Source organism: Lissotriton vulgaris, chromosome 1_1 (genome assembly GCF_964263255.1).
Source record: "Lissotriton vulgaris chromosome 1_1, aLisVul1.2, whole genome shotgun sequence".
Classification (NCBI taxonomy): Eukaryota; Metazoa; Chordata; class Amphibia; order Caudata; family Salamandridae; genus Lissotriton; species Lissotriton vulgaris.
In genome coordinates, this window is record NC_141685.1 from 230,216,594 (window position 1) to 230,233,524 (window position 16,931).

At 36.6% G+C, this 16,931-nt stretch overlaps 1 non-coding gene across 1 annotated transcript; it reads left to right on the plus strand.

Annotated features, from left to right (window-relative positions):
- Window positions 1-490: 490 nt before the first annotated feature.
- TRNAD-GUC (transfer RNA aspartic acid (anticodon GUC)) lies at window positions 491-562 on the plus strand. Its single transcript has one exon. It is a non-coding gene; the product is annotated as a tRNA-Asp (tRNA).
- The last annotated feature ends 16,369 nt before the right edge of the window (window positions 563-16,931 follow it).

The following is a 16,931-nucleotide window of genomic DNA, read 5'->3' on the forward strand; positions in this document are numbered from 1 at the left end:
GTTAACTGAAATTCAGAATATGCTCTGAATATTTCAGCATGCACAGGCGTACCATCAAAACCAATTTACGTCTACAATCTGTTGGAAAATGAGATGAAGCAGTGGTGAATCCTAGGCTGCTGTTCCACTCGATTGGCACAATTTACAAGTAGAATGACTGCTTTTGGTTAGTAGTGACCCCTGGTGGCTAATAGTTATAAGCTGCAAATGGTAAAGTGAGCTGATTATATATATATATATATATAAATATATATATTGATGAATAGAAAGATAGCTAGATAGACAGATCGATCGATATTTATTTCAATGAAACAATTTCTTCATAAAACTAATTGTTTTTGGCTAGGAATTTCTGTATTGTAATAATTTAGGAAAAAAGATTACTTGTCCTAACCAAAAGCAGCAATTCTGCCTATTACAATACTGAGAATTGATCGAGGGCATGCCTTAACCCCAGGGAGGTGAGCACTGTTTAACTGAAGCCAATAAGTCCTCGTTAGTATAGTGGTCAGTATCCCCGCCTGTCACGCGGGAGACCGGGGTTCAATTCCCCGACGGGGAGGCGATTCCTTTTATTCACACAATTAAATAAAATGATGTACTTTCTAACATTGTAAAATATATCTGTCATTATCCTTGCCTATTCCGATTGAGAAAAAAGGTTGAATTCACTGATGGCCAAAATGCTTACTGATGTGTTAACTGAAATTCAGAATATGCTCTGAATATTTCAGCATGCACAGGCGTACCATCAAAACCAATTTACGTCTACAATCTGTTGGAAAATGAGATGAAGCAGTGGTGAATCCTAGGCTGCTGTTCCACTCGATTGGCACGATTTACAAGGAGAATGACTGCTTTTGGTTAGTAGTGACCCGTGGTGGCTAATAGTTTTAAGCTGTAAATGGTAAAGTGAGCTGATTATATATATATATATATATATATATATATATATATATATATATATATATATTGATGAATAGAAAGATAGCTAGATAGAAAGATCGATAGATATTTATTTCAATGAATATAATTTCTTCCTAAAACTGATTGTTTTTGGCTAGGAATTTCTGTATTGTAATAATTTAGGAAAAAAGATTACTTGTCCTAACCAAAAGCAGCAATTCTGCCTATTACAATACTGAGAATTGATCGAGGGCATGCCTTAACCCCAGGGAGGTGAGCACTGTTTAACTTAAGCCAATAAGTCCTCGTTAGTATAGTGGTCAATATCCCCGCCTGTCACGCCAGAGACCGGGGTTCAATTCCCCGACGGGGAGGCGATTCCTTTTATTCACACAATTAAATAAAATGATGTACTTTCTAACATTGTAAAATATATCTGTCATTATCCTTGCCTATTCCGATTGAGAAAAAAGGTTGAATTCACTGATGGCCAAAATGCTTACTGATGTGTTAACTGAAATTCAGAATATGATCTGAATATTTCAGCATGCACAGGCGTACCATCAAAACCAATTTACGTCTACAATCTGTTGGAAAATGAGATGAAGCAGTTGTGAATCCTAGGCTGCTGTTCCACTCGATTGGCACGATTTACAAGGAGAATGAGTGCTTTTGGTTAGTAGTGACCCGTGGTGGCTAATAGTTATAAGCTGCAAATGGTAAAGTGAGCTGATTATATATATATATATATATATATATTGATGAATAGAAAGATAGCTAGATAGACAGATCGATAGATATTTATTTCAATGAAATAATTTCTTCATAAAACTGATTGTTTTTGGCTAGGAATTTCTGTATTGTAATAATTTAGGAAAAAAGATTACTTGTCCTAACCAAAAGCAGCAATTCTGCCTATTACAATACTGAGAATTGATCGAGGGCATGCCTTAACCCCAGGGAGGTGAGCACTGTTTAACTGAAGCCAATAAGTCCTCGTTAGTATAGTGGTTAGTATCCCCGCCTGTCATGCGGGAGTCCGGGGTTCAATTCCCCGACGGGGAGGCGATTCCTTTTATTCACACAATTAAATAAAATGATGTACTTTCTAACATTGTAAAATATATCTGTCATTATCCTTGCCTATTCCGATTGAGAAAAAAGGTTGAATTCACTGATGGCCAAAATGCTTACTGATGTGTTAACTGAAATTCAGAATATGCTCTGAATATTTCAGCATGCACAGGCGTACCATCAAAACCAATTTACGTCTACAATCTGTTGGAAAATGAGATGAAGCAGTGGTGAATCCTAGGCTGCTGTTCCACTCGATTGGCACAATTTACAAGTAGAATGACTGCTTTTGGTTAGTAGTGACCCCTGGTGGCTAATAGTTATAAGCTGCAAATGGTAAAGTGAGCTGATTATATATATATATATATATAAATATATATATTGATGAATAGAAAGATAGCTAGATAGACAGATCGATCGATATTTATTTCAATGAAACAATTTCTTCATAAAACTAATTGTTTTTGGCTAGGAATTTCTGTATTGTAATAATTTAGGAAAAAAGATTACTTGTCCTAACCAAAAGCAGCAATTCTGCCTATTACAATACTGAGAATTGATCGAGGGCATGCCTTAACCCCAGGGAGGTGAGCACTGTTTAACTGAAGCCAATAAGTCCTCGTTAGTATAGTGGTCAGTATCCCCGCCTGTCACGCGGGAGACCGGGGTTCAATTCCCCGACGGTGAGGCGATTCCTTTTATTCACACAATTAAATAAAATGATGTACTTTCTAACATTGTAAAATATATCTGTCATTATCCTTGCCTATTCCGATTGAGAAAAAAGGTTGAATTCACTGATGGCCAAAATGCTTACTGATGTGTTAACTGAAATTCAGAATATGCTCTGAATATTTCAGCATGCACAGGCGTACCATCAAAACCAATTTACGTCTACAATCTGTTGGAAAATGAGATGAAGCAGTCGTGAATCCTAGGCTGCTGTTCCACTCGATTGGCACGATTTACAAGGAGAATGACTGCTTTTGGTTAGTAGTGACCCGTGGTGGCTAATAGTTTTAAGCTGTAAATGGTAAAGTGAGCTGATTATATATATATATATATATATATATATATATATATATATATATATATATATATATATATATATATATATATATATATATATATATATATATATTGATGAATAGAAAGATAGCTAGATAGAAAGATCGATAGATATTTATTTCAATGAATATAATTTCTTCCTAAAACTGATTGTTTTTGGCTAGGAATTTCTGTATTGTAATAATTTAGGAAAAAAGATTACTTGTCCTAACCAAAAGCAGCAATTCTGCCTATTACAATACTGAGAATTGATCGAGGGCATGCCTTAACCCCAGGGAGGTGAGCACTGTTTAACTTAAGCCAATAAGTCCTCGTTAGTATAGTGGTCAATATCCCCGCCTGTCATGCCAGAGACCGGGGTTCAATTCCCTGACGGGGAGGCGATTCCTTTTATTCACACAATTAAATAAAATGATGTACTTTCTAACATTGTAAAATATATCTGTCATTATCCTTGCCTATTCCGATTGAGAAAAAAGGTTGAATTCACTGATGGCCAAAATGCTTACTGATGTGTTAACTGAAATTCAGAATATGATCTGAATATTTCAGCATGCACAGGCGTACCATCAAAACCAATTTACGTCTACAATCTGTTGGAAAATGAGATGAAGCAGTTGTGAATCCTAGGCTGCTGTTCCACTCGATTGGCACGATTTACAAGGAGAATGAGTGCTTTTGGTTAGTAGTGACCCGTGGTGGCTAATAGTTATAAGCTGCAAATGGTAAAGTGAGCTGATTATATATATATATATATATATATATATATTGATGAATAGAAAGATAGCTAGATAGACAGATCGATAGATATTTATTTCAATGAAATAATTTCTTCATAAAACTAATTGTTTTTGGCTAGGAATTTCTGTATTGTAATAATTTAGGAAAAAAGATTACTTGTCCTAACCAAAAGCAGCAATTCTGCCTATTATAATACTGAGAATTGATCGAGGGCATGCCTTAACCCCAGGGAGGTGAGCACTGTTTAACTGAAGCCAATAAGTCCTCGTTAGTATAGTGGTCAGTATCCCCGCCTGTCACGCCAGAGACCGGGGTTCAATTCCCCGACGGGGAGGCGATTCCTTTTATTCACACAATTAAATAAAATGATGTACTTTCTAACATTGTAAAATATATCTGTCATTATCCTTGCCTATTCCGATTGAGAAAAAAGGTTGAATTCACTGATGGCCAAAATGCTTACTGATGTGTTAACTGAAATTCAGAATATGATCTGAATATTTCAGCATGCACAGGCGTACCATCAAAACCAATTTACGTCTACAATCTGTTGGAAAATGAGATGAAGCAGTCGTGAATCCTAGGCTGCTGTTCCACTCGATTGGCACGATTTACAAGGAGAATGACTGCTTTTGGTTAGTAGTGACCCGTGGTGGCTAATAGTTTTAAGCTGTAAATGGTAAAGTGAGCTGATTATATATATATATATATATATATATATATATATATATATATATATATATATATATATATATATATATATATATATTGATGAATAGAAAGATAGCTAGATAGAAAGATCGATAGATATTTATTTCAATGAATATAATTTCTTCCTAAAACTGATTGTTTTTGGCTAGGAAATTCTGTATTGTAATAATTTAGGAAAAAAGATTACTTGTCCTAACCAAAAGCAGCAATTCTGCCTATTACAATACTGAGAATTGATCGAGGGCATGCCTTAACCCCAGGGAGGTGAGCACTGTTTAACTTAAGCCAATAAGTCCTCGTTAGTATAGTGGTCAATATCCCCGCCTGTCACGCCAGAGACCGGGGTTCAATTCCCCGACGGGGAGGCGATTCCTTTTATTCACACAATTAAATAAAATGATGTACTTTCTAACATTGTAAAATATATCTGTCATTATCCTTGCCTATTCCGATTGAGAAAAAAGGTTGAATTCACTGATGGCCAAAATGCTTACTGATGTGTTAACTGAAATTCAGAATATGATCTGAATATTTCAGCATGCACAGGCGTATAATCAAAACCAATTTACGTCTACAATCTGTTGGAAAATGAGATGAAGCAGTTGTGAATCCTAGGCTGCTGTTCCACTCGATTGGCACGATTTACAAGGAGAATGAGTGCTTTTGGTTAGTAGTGACCCGTGGTGGCTAATAGTTATAAGCTGCAAATGGTAAAGTGAGCTGATTATATATATATATATATATATATATATTGATGAATAGAAAGATAGCTAGATAGACAGATCGATAGATATTTATTTCAATGAAATAATTTCTTCATAAAACTGATTGTTTTTGGCTAGGAATTTCTGTATTGTAATAATTTAGGAAAAAAGATTACTTGTCCTAACCAAAAGCAGCAATTCTGCCTATTACAATACTGAGAATTGATCGAGGGCATGCCTTAACCCCAGGGAGGTGAGCACTGTTTAACTGAAGCCAATAAGTCCTCGTTAGTATAGTGGTTAGTATCCCCGCCTGTCACGCGGGAGACCGGTGTTCAATTCCCCGACGGGGAGGCGATTCCTTTTATTCACACAATTAAATAAAATGATGTACTTTCTAACATTGTAAAATATATCTGTCATTATCCTTGCCTATTCCGATTGAGAAAAAAGGTTGAATTCACTGATGGCCAAAATGCTTACTGATGTGTTAACTGAAATTCAGAATATGCTCTGAATATTTCAGCATGCACAGGCGTACCATCAAAACCAATTTACGTCTACAATCTGTTGGAAAATGAGATGAAGCAGTGGTGAATCCTAGGCTGCTGTTCCACTCGATTGGCACGATTTACAAGTAGAATGACTGCTTTTGGTTAGTAGTGACCCCTGGTGGCTAATAGTTATAAGCTGCAAATGGTAAAGTGAGCTGATTATATATATATATATATATAAATATATATATTGATGAATAGAAAGATAGCTAGATAGACAGATCGATAGATATTTATTTCAATGAAATAATTTCTTCATAAAACTAATTGTTTTTGGCTAGGAATTTCTGTATTGTAATAATTTAGGAAAAAAGATTACTTGTCCTAACCAAAAGCAGCAATTCTGCCTATTACAATACTGAGAATTGATCGAGGGCATGCCTTAACCCCAGGGAGGTGAGCACTGTTTAACTGAAGCCAATAAGTCCTCGTTAGTATAGTGGTCAGTATCCCTGCCTGTCACGCCAGAGACCGGGGTTCAATTCCCCGACGGGGAGGCGATTCCTTTTATTCACACAATTAAATAAAATGATGTACTTTCTAACATTGTAAAATATATCTGTCATTATCCTTGCCTATTCCGATTGAGAAAAAAGGTTGAATTCACTGATGGCCAAAATGCTTACTGATGTGTTAACTGAAATTCAGAATATGATCTGAATATTTCAGCATGCACAGGCGTACCATCAAAACCAATTTACGTCTACAATCTGTTGGAAAATGAGATGAAGCAGTCGTGAATCCTAGGCTGCTGTTCCACTCGATTGGCACGATTTACAAGGAGAATGACTGCTTTTGGTTAGTAGTGACCCGTGGTGGCTAATAGTTTTAAGCTGTAAATGGTAAAGTGAGCTGATTATATATATATATATATATATATATATATATATATATATATATATATATATATATATATATATATATATATATATATTGATGAATAGAAAGATAGCTAGATAGACAGATCGATAGATATTTATTTCAATGAAATAATTTCTTCATAAAACTGATTGTTTTTGGCTAGGAATTTCTGTATTGTAATAATTTAGGAAAAAAGATTACTTGTCCTAACCAAAAGCAGCAATTCTGCCTATTACAATACTGAGAATTGATCGAGGGCATGCCTTAACCCCAGGGAGGTGAGCACTGTTTAACTGAAGCCAATAAGTCCTCGTTAGTATAGTGGTCAGTATCCCCGCCTGTCACGCGGGAGACCGGGGTTCAATTCCCCGACGTGGAGGCGATTCCTTTTATTCACACAATTAAATAAAATGATGTACTTTCTAACATTGTAAAATATATCTGTCATTATCCTTGCCTATTCCGATTGAGAAAAAAGGTTGAATTCACTGATGGCCAAAATGCTTACTGATGTGTTAACTGAAATTCAGAATATGCTCTGAATATTTCAGCATGCACAGGCGTACCATCAAAACCAATTTACGTCTACAATCTGTTGGAAAATGAGATGAAGCAGTGGTGAATCCTAGGCTGCTGTTCCACTCGATTGGCACGATTTACAAGTAGAATGACTGCTTTTGGTTAGTAGTGACCCCTGGTGGCTAATAGTTATAAGCTGCAAATGGTAAAGTGAGCTGATTATATATATATATATATATATAAATATATATATATTGATGAATAGAAAGATAGCTAGATAGACAGATCGATAGATATTTATTTCAATGAAATAATTTCTTCATAAAACTAATTGTTTTTGGCTAGGAATTTCTGTATTGTAATAATTTAGGAAAAAAGATTACTTGTCCTAACCAAAAGCAGCAATTCTGCCTATTACAATACTGAGAATTGATCGAGGGCATGCCTTAACCCCAGGGAGGTGAGCACTGTTTAACTTAAGCCAATAAGTCCTCGTTAGTATAGTGGTCAATATCCCCGCCTGTCACGCCAGAGACCGGGGTTCAATTCCCCGACGGGGAGGCGATTCCTTTTATTCACACAATTAAATAAAATGATGTACTTTCTAACATTGTAAAATATATCTGTCATTATCCTTGCCTATTCCGATTGAGAAAAAAGGTTGAATTCACTGATGGCCAAAATGCTTACTGATGTGTTAACTGAAATTCAGAATATGATCTGAATATTTCAGCATGCACAGGCGTACCATCAAAACCAATTTACGTCTACAATCTGTTGGAAAATGAGATGAAGCAGTTGTGAATCCTAGGCTGCTGTTCCACTCGATTGGCACGATTTACAAGGAGAATGAGTGCTTTTGGTTAGTAGTGACCCGTGGTGGCTAATAGTTATAAGCTGCAAATGGTAAAGTGAGCTGATTATATATTACCTACTGGCGGTCGCCAGTAGGTATATATAGTTAGGATTTTTTCCCTATGGGATTTCTGAAAATTCTATGCCTAATAACTTTTGCGTTTGTGGACGGAATTGGCTGAAATTTTCAGGAAAATGGCACATTTTGTTTCCGAGCAGACCATGAAAATTTGGGGGGGTTTTGTGGAGGGGGGGCCGAGAAAAAAGGGGGGTCCCAAAACGCCTTTTTCCCATGTTAATTTCCATAGGGCGGTTGGACTCACTTTTAGCCCGAACGGCTGAATGGATTTTCACGAAACTTGGCAAAATTGTAGGGACTGTTAGCCTGATGTGCCTTTGCTAGGTCTCAATATATGTGCTTCAGTGGATTTTGAGAAATTAACGTTTAAATCAAGATATATATCTGTAACAGCGCTCCGGGCAGCTATCCGGTTAGCGAACCTTTCGCGTAACGGAACTTTGCGATGAGAAGCTGATTGGCCCTCCGGTGTCTGTCAACATTCTAAACAGTCCGGAGCGGCCGCCATCTTGTCTCTCGGTAGGATCGAGAGACAAGAGGAGGCCAAAACAAAGGGGGAAATTACCATAAGGGGGCATAGTAGATCCTCGTTGACCCCCTAGGTTTTATGTGGAGGTTTTAAAAGGGCCTAGGAGGGTCCAAAAAAAAAAAATTTTTTTTTGCGTGGTAAGCGCCAAGTTCGCGAACCGGATAGCTTTCTGGGCAGCGAACTTTATGGATAAAAGAATGAAAGACTTTTCTAATACTGTATGTTAATTGTTTGTTGTTTTTCTTGTTTTTTTTTGTTTTCTTTATTTATTTATTTTTTTTATTATGATTGTGTTTCATACTTTATTAAATTTTCTAACATTTCATTGTCAGAAATGTCATAATTTATTATAGGGTGTAATTGTTTTTCATTTTGAAGCAAGTTGTCTACTGCTTCAACACATTGTAGAAGTTCGTGGTCTCTACTGTCATCCATAAAGTCATCAAGTTTGTCTTGGCTGCTCTCCTTCAGTTCAATCGAAAATGAAACTTGCTGCTCGCCTTCCATTTTGCCTGAAATTTGGATTAAAAAAATATATATTAGTAGAGATAGGGCACTGTTGGGATTAATTTTAGATAGGCAGTTTTTATCAGTGAATTTATCTTTTGGCAGTGTATAGTATGAGAGTGGAAATAGGACTAAAAAAAAGTGTATGTGATTTAACCAAGACAAGCCTTACTCCATTGATAACTATAACAGAGAAGTCTATCTAAATACATTACTACTACAGAGGGATAGTGTATATGTAGCAGAAAAAGTCTACTATATTAAGTCATAGTGCACAATATATTAAATTATAACTTACCTTCACAAAGAAGTTGAAGTTTTTTGAAGCTATTGAAATAGGAGGTACAACAAGAAGTAGTAGTCAAAATGGCTGTGTTTCCTTCTCTCCCTTTATATATATACAGGTATATAACCAATTAAATGTCAGGTAATAAAAGTAGAAAATGAAAGTAACATTTTCATTGGTTGTCAATTCCAACAATTCAGATGTGTTTTGTGAAGTAATTTACCTCACGGTACTTGGAGAGGTCTACAGGCTAAATGGCTAAATGGAATTTCAATGAAATTTGTGAGAATGGAAGGGATTGTTATGTAGTATGAGCTAATCTATATTTGGTGAGAGTGTCTCTAGTCGTTTTTCTGTAAATTACTTTCCCGCCTTTTTTTAGGACCGCTTTCCGGGAAGCTGCCCGGTTAGCGAACCTTAAGCGTCACGGGAGTCCACCATTTTGTGTTTCGTTCGCATTAAGATACAAGATGGAGGGCAAATAATGTTTAGAATGGGTAGAAGGGGTCATGGTAGACTTATCTTGACCCCCTAGGTTTTCTGAGCGTGGCTGAGGAGGCTTATATGTGCGGAATTATTATTTTTTTTTTTTTAAATTCCGCGAGGTTAGCTTTCGGTTAGCGAACCGGGTAGCGCTCCGGGGAGCGAATTTTGTGGAAAATTAGTGAAAAAAGTTAGAGAAAAATAATAATTGTGAGTGATCAGATGTAGGGTAGCTCTGAGAAGAGCTTTTGGGTTTATGGTACATTTAGGTACTTATAAGTAGGTACCAATGCACAGTCTTAAATTCAGAATGAAAATTCTGTTGCCCTCATCTGAGAAGTGAACTCCATCTCCTCTGTAGATATCTTGCATGTAGTAACGCAAGTTATTGTTGTACAGAGAGCCCATTCCATGGTCTCTCATGTAAGCTGAAACAGATTTGTTTACATGCTTCCTCGCCTTCTCAATTTGTGGACAAAATTGGTTGGACCACCTCCATTTCTGTCTTTGGCATATATTGGAATATACCAAGGCAGTTTGAGGAAAAAGTGCCATTAATTGCTCCAAGGTGTCCTTTAAAAGCATTTCCAGACCTACCCCTGTCAAAGTGCCCAAATCATTACCTCCACAGTGCACTATTAACAGGTCAGGTTTTGGCAAATGCATAAAGGTTTTCACCAATGGTATCAATTGGTGACATTTTAATCCTCTTTGGCCCAACCACTTAATTTCCACATCTTGTAAATTGAGGTTGTGTAAATTTCTGCTCTCAGCATACATTTGAGCCCAGTGGATGTAACTATGTCCAACAATCCAGACGTTAAACATGGTGGAAGAAGGTTGTTCTGCAGTCAGATGAAGTGTGGTAATGAAAGGGCAGTTGAAACAGTAGGAGTTTCTAAAGAAAAAAAACTGTGGATTTACAATGCTAATGATTCATTAGCAGTGATTGGTGCATTTCCATTTCTGAAAACAGAAAGTTAGGGTGCATGGATGTGTTCTTTGAAAGATGTAATTTGAATGGTCAAGGAAGAAACATTTAATGAAAGATTGCACTGGATACGCAGGTGCACTGAGAGTTCAGAGTTCAATTGAAACATTGTTGTGTGAATTTGCAAACATGAGAGGTCTTCCAGGAGGTGGTTGCTATGGAAACAAGGCAGACAGGGCAGAGGGGGGAAGGGTTTTGATTTGAAAAAAGTGAGGGAAGAGGTATGATTGGCTAATATGAGAGATATGTGAAAAGAATATCTGTATTTCTGTGCTTTCAATAGCTGCAGCCTTTGGAGTGCATCCTTTTTCTTCTGCTGAAGACAATTTGGTGTATTTCTGAGACTGTTTTCAAAACTCAAAAAATATTTGCTAAGGAGAGAAAAGATTTATTTAATTTAGATAGAGAATAGTATGATTTAAGGAGAAAATGATGAAGAAAGCTGTGTTTTTAAAATGTGGTTTTGTCTCTAGTGATATACTAATAGAATTAGTTTCAAAGAGAAATTATAATTGTATATTTGGTGTAACATTCTGGCATGCAGTTACACAAGATATTGTAATACATGGAGGCCATTTCATGGTCTGTTATGTAAGCTGAAACAGATATGTTGCTTTTAAAAACGATTTAAGAAATCAATTACATTTCTGGATATGTACTGCTAGAGCTTCATAGGTTGTTTTGGGCCATATTTATAAGGTATTTGAGTGTCTAAGATGTTGTGTTCGCCTTTTAAAATGTAAAGTGTTCCTCATGGGACAAGTGTCTTGTAAATACGCTCCCACTTGTGCTTGGCAAATTTAGATTTTGATTATGGGAGTTACCTAGCCATGTTAATAGTGTCCCAAAAATGGTGCTAGGGCATTCCAGAAAACACTTTCATGTGTCTCAAGGACATTTTTAGTCATTTCTTCATGAATGCAGGTATACAATTGATTTATATGCTGTGTTTAAAAACGAATTTTGAAATGAATTAAATTTCAGGATATGTACTGTTAGAGCTTCATAGGTTGTTTGGGGTCATATTTAGAAGGCATTTTAGTGTCTTTGAAGTTATTTTTCCCTTTTTAAATGGAAAGCGTTCCTCATGGGGCCCTGAGCAGTTCTTAGCCATGTTATTTAATAGGAAGTGGATAACATGGCTAAGAGCATTTGCTGGAAAATGCATGAATATCGCTGATTTTTCTGCTATATTCATGCATTGTGGCCGTTTTTTTTCACATTGCTTCATAGGTTGTTTGGGTTCATATTTAGAAGGCATTTTAGTGTCTTTGATGTTATTTTTCCCTTTTTAAATGGAAAGCGTTCATCATGGGGCCCTGAGCAGTTCTTAGCCATGTTATTTAATAGGAAGTGGATAACATGGCTAAGAGCATTTGCTGGGAAATGCATGAATATCGCTGATTTTTTTGCTATATTCATGCATTGTGGCCGTTTTTTTTCACATTGTTTCATAGGTTGTTTGGGTTCATATTTAGAAGGCATTTTAGTGTCTTTGATGTTATTTTTCCCTTTTTAAATGGAAAGCGTTCCTCATGGGGCCCTGAGCAGTTCTTAGCCATGTTATTTAATAGGAAGTGGATCACATGGCTAAGAGCATTTGCTGGAAAATGCATGAATATCGCTGATTTTTCTGCTATATTCATGCATTGTGGCCGTTTTTTTTCACATTGCTTCATAGGTTGTTTGGGTTCATATTTAGAAGGCATTTTAGTGTCTTTGATGTTATTTTTCCCTTTTTAAATGGAAAGCGTTCCTCATGGGGCCCTGAGCAGTTCTTAGCCATGTTATTTAATTGGAAGTGGATAACATGGCTAAGAGCATTTGCTGGAAAATGCATGAATATCGCTGATTTTTCTGCTATATTCATGCATTGCGGCAGTTTTTTCCACATTGCTTCATAGGTTGTTTGGGTTCATATTTAGAAGGCATTTTAGTGTCTTTGATGTTATTTTTCCCTTTTTAAATGGAAAGCGTTCCTCATGGTGCCCTGAGCAGTTCTTAGCCATGTTATTTAATAGGAAGTGGATAACATGGCTAAGAGCATTTGTTGGAAAATGCATGAATATCGCTGATTTTTCTGCGTTATTCATGCATTGCAGGCCTTTTTTTATCACATTTGCAAGCACTTCTTAGCCATGTTATCCAATGGGAGGTGGATAACATGGCTAAGAGCATTTGCTTCAAAGGTTGTTTGGGGTTATATACCATTTTTGGGAAATTATTAACATGCCTATCTAACTCCCATAATCAAAATCTAAATTTGCCAACCGCAGGTGGGAGCGTATTTACAATAAATTTGCACCATGAAGAATGTAAAATAGCATACTAGATACTCAAATAACTTATAAATATGATCCAAAACATCTTATGAAGCACTAGTAGTGCATATTTCCAGAAATGTATTGGTTTTCATTTAATGATTTACTTCATTGGTAGGCCTTCACATGTTTTTTTACCTTGGTTTTTTTTCAGTGAAAATCTTATCTGCAACCATGTGTTGGCCTCACCTCAAATAAACAAAACAGGTGATGGACTGAATGTGGATCAATGACACACATTCACCCCAGTCCAAAGATCTGGGCCTAAACAAACCTTTAGATAGGCTACATCTTATCGTCATCCTGAATTAATGATTTAAAATATTAGGGAGTGATTTATGAGTGTTGTATGCCTGTTTTGTACCATTGAGTGTCATTTTTGTGATGCAGTGCTGGTGGAAAATATTTGCTATGTTAAATAATTAGTACGGCATTAAGTTTTAGATGACTGTTATTTATTTACTGTTTGGTAATCGTGGTTAATAACATTTTATATTATATTTTTTCACAGATTCAACTGCAGATTCTTTCATAGTTTGGAAAATGCCTTCCAGAAGTCGAATACGAAAGGCTAGAAAACGTCAAAGACAGCAGGATGATGTTTTATTGCAGCAGTCCTCTTCCCCAAATACTTGTCAAAACACCAAGAAAGGTCCGGGTATGAGCACGAAATCATTCTTAAGAAATATTTGTAGTAAAAAAAATTTTGCTCAAAAAAATGTGTCTGTTCACAAAAAGAGAAGTAATTTAAATGGAAAGGAGAGACCCATCACAAATGTTACTGGTAGAGGAAGAGATAACTCTGTGCATGATAGTAGAAGGAAACAACAGTTTAGGGACATTCGACAACGAATGTTCCGTAATAGGATATTAGTTAATTTATTGAAAAATATTAAAAAGAAAGGCCAACAGAAAGCGGCATTTTATAGGAAGAAGAAAAATGTAGAGAAAATTATTGATCATGCTTTTGAAATCAAGCGAAAGTTGTTTATTTTGGTAATCAATAGAATTAGGAAACTAAGCAAGGTAATTTCTGATTTCAAAACAAAAAGTAGATGGAAGAGAGTAGTAAATCGTACTAACTTTTGTGAAGTTTTTTCTGGAGAATGGATGCATAGTTCAAGTTCTGAGGCATTTTTTAATGAGGAGACTTATTTTCAGGATAATGATTTGGTGCATGCAGTTGACATCAGTGGTCGAGCTTATGAAGTGAAGGATGGTTGTCCAGTTGAAAAAGAACAACTTGTGACAACAGAGACAGAAGAGGCGCTAAGTGATGAGGTTTTAGGAAGACGTCCTAAGGGTCCTGTGTACATTTGGAAGTGTAGTTCTATTTGCAGTGTGCGACAGGTTTCCATCAATTTGCTTTGTGATTTTATACGGACATTTAATAAGAAAAGTTTGAAGCAGAAAATGAAGTTGTTGCAAGATTTAGATCCTTGCAGAGTGAGACAAATGACAGGTTTGCGTGGTCATTCACTGGCTTGTCTTTCCAGGAGAGTATGCCAGAGTGTTTTTCATCATTTCAGGATGCTAGCAGTGCATCATAATAAAGTGAGAAAATTAGTGAGAATGTTGTATTATGCTAAGAGTCCAGCAATTATGCTTAAACAGTTATGTGCTGCTCTTTTGCATGGTTCTGAAATAGATGTGAAGAATCTTTGTGAAGAAATTGAGTTTTGTTACTTTGGTAGTAAAGATGAGAATGTTCAAATTGACCCTGAAGTAGAGGGTAATGTGGAAGATAATGTACAGGTTTCCAGTACAGATAATTTTCAGAAGGAAATTGCCACGTTTCAGATGAAATCAAGTGAGAGGCCTAATTTCACTTGTGTATGTTGTCGACGCACTTATTATAAGAATCAGACTAAGGTAGTGGATTTATATGCAAAAAGTGAAAGGGAAAATAATAGTGAATGGAAGGATTTAGCCACATACTTGATGGTAGAAAATTATTTTGATTTGGGATCGGATCAACGTGTGTGTACTTATTGTTGTAATAAATTAAACCAAAACCAGATGCCTGCTAGGGCAGTTCATAATAATCTGGAATTGGTTGAGATTCCTTCTGAATTGAAGGATTTAAATACTTATGAATCTATTTTGATTCAAAGTATCCATCCCTTTCAGGCTATTGTAAGAATGGAGCCAAAGACAGGGAAGTTGCCTCCAGCAGATTTACAGAGAGGATTAAAGGGAAGAGTTGTTTATTTGCCTCTAGATTTGAACAAAAACATTAACACAATTGGAATAGAAAAAGTGGAAGAGGAACCTCTGGTTATCTTGGTTAATGGGGTTCCGACAAAGAATAAGAAAATATGGCAAGATTTAGTGGATGTTAGGAAAGTCAAAAAGGCAACAGTGTATTTGAAGAAAAATAATAAGTACTATAAGAATGTATATGTTGCAGAAGAGGAAGTAAGTGATGAAGAGAATAGCGATTTGTGTGCTGGCCAAATTGAGAAAGTAGAGGCCTCTAAAAGTGAAGAAATATATGAACATTATAGTGTTCATCCTTTGCATTCCAAGGAAGTGATGGGGAATGCTATTGAGTTGTTTCAAATGAAACAAGCCAAAGGGAGTCCCATTAGTGTTTGGGAGGAAAGTTTGGAAGCTCGGTGTTTCCCACAGCTATTTCCCACAGGTCAAGGAGGAAGATATGATGAGCGACCTCGTGAAATTCCTGCGTCTGAATACCGGACTTTACGATTGTATGCAGAAGATCCTAGGTTTCGGCAATGCATTCCCTATTTGTTTCATCTCCTGTTTGAAAGCGATCTGTCTGGACTGTCATATGCAGTGAACCACATCTTAAAAAGTGGTATACAGATGCGAAACATCTCGGCAAGTGACTTTATGCATAAAGTCAATGTCCAAGACAGTATTTTGGATTCTCACTTAATTAATCTCATGGCGTGTCAGCGTGGTACTAATGAGTACTGGTACCGTCGTCATGGTGACTTAAAATGTATGCTGAGGAACTTAGGAACTCTGACATGGTTCCTCACTCTGAGCTGTGCCGAGTATGGCTGGGATGACTTACTTGAATTTCTACGAGAGGCAAATGGAAATATTGAAAACATTGAATTCAAGACACCTGGAGAACTGTGTTCTTTGGATCCTGTGAATGTATGCAGGTACTTCAATCATAGATTTGAAGCTATGATGTCTTTCATCACAAATAAAAAGAATCCACCTCTTGGAGAGGTGTTGGATTTCTTCTGGAGAAAGGAGTACCAAGCAAGAGGTGCCCCTCATATACATATGTTGCTGTGGATCAAGGATGCACCTAAATTTGGAACAGATCCGGATGACTTAGTGATGAATTTCATCGAACAGTATTCTACGTGTGCTGTTCCAAACGCAACGGAGAAGAAAAGTCTAAGAGAACAAGTTCTACGTTTCCAAAGCCATCGTTGTGGAAAGTACTGTCGTCGTAAATTCAGAAACAAGGACAAGTTCTACACCAAATGTCGTTTCAACTTTCCACGACCGGTGATTTCTAAAGGAAGAGTGAACAGTTTGATGTCTTCGCTGCGACATAATGTGACGAGGAAATCACCCAAGAATACATACAATTTGAAAAGGAACGAAGAGTCCAAGTACATCAATGACTACAACCCAGTGATTTTGCCCATGTGGAATGCCAACATGGATATACAGTTTGTGGCTGACAACTGTATGGCTGTGGCTCGGTATGTGACATCTTACATCACCAAAAAAGAAAAGACCGAACTGAAGG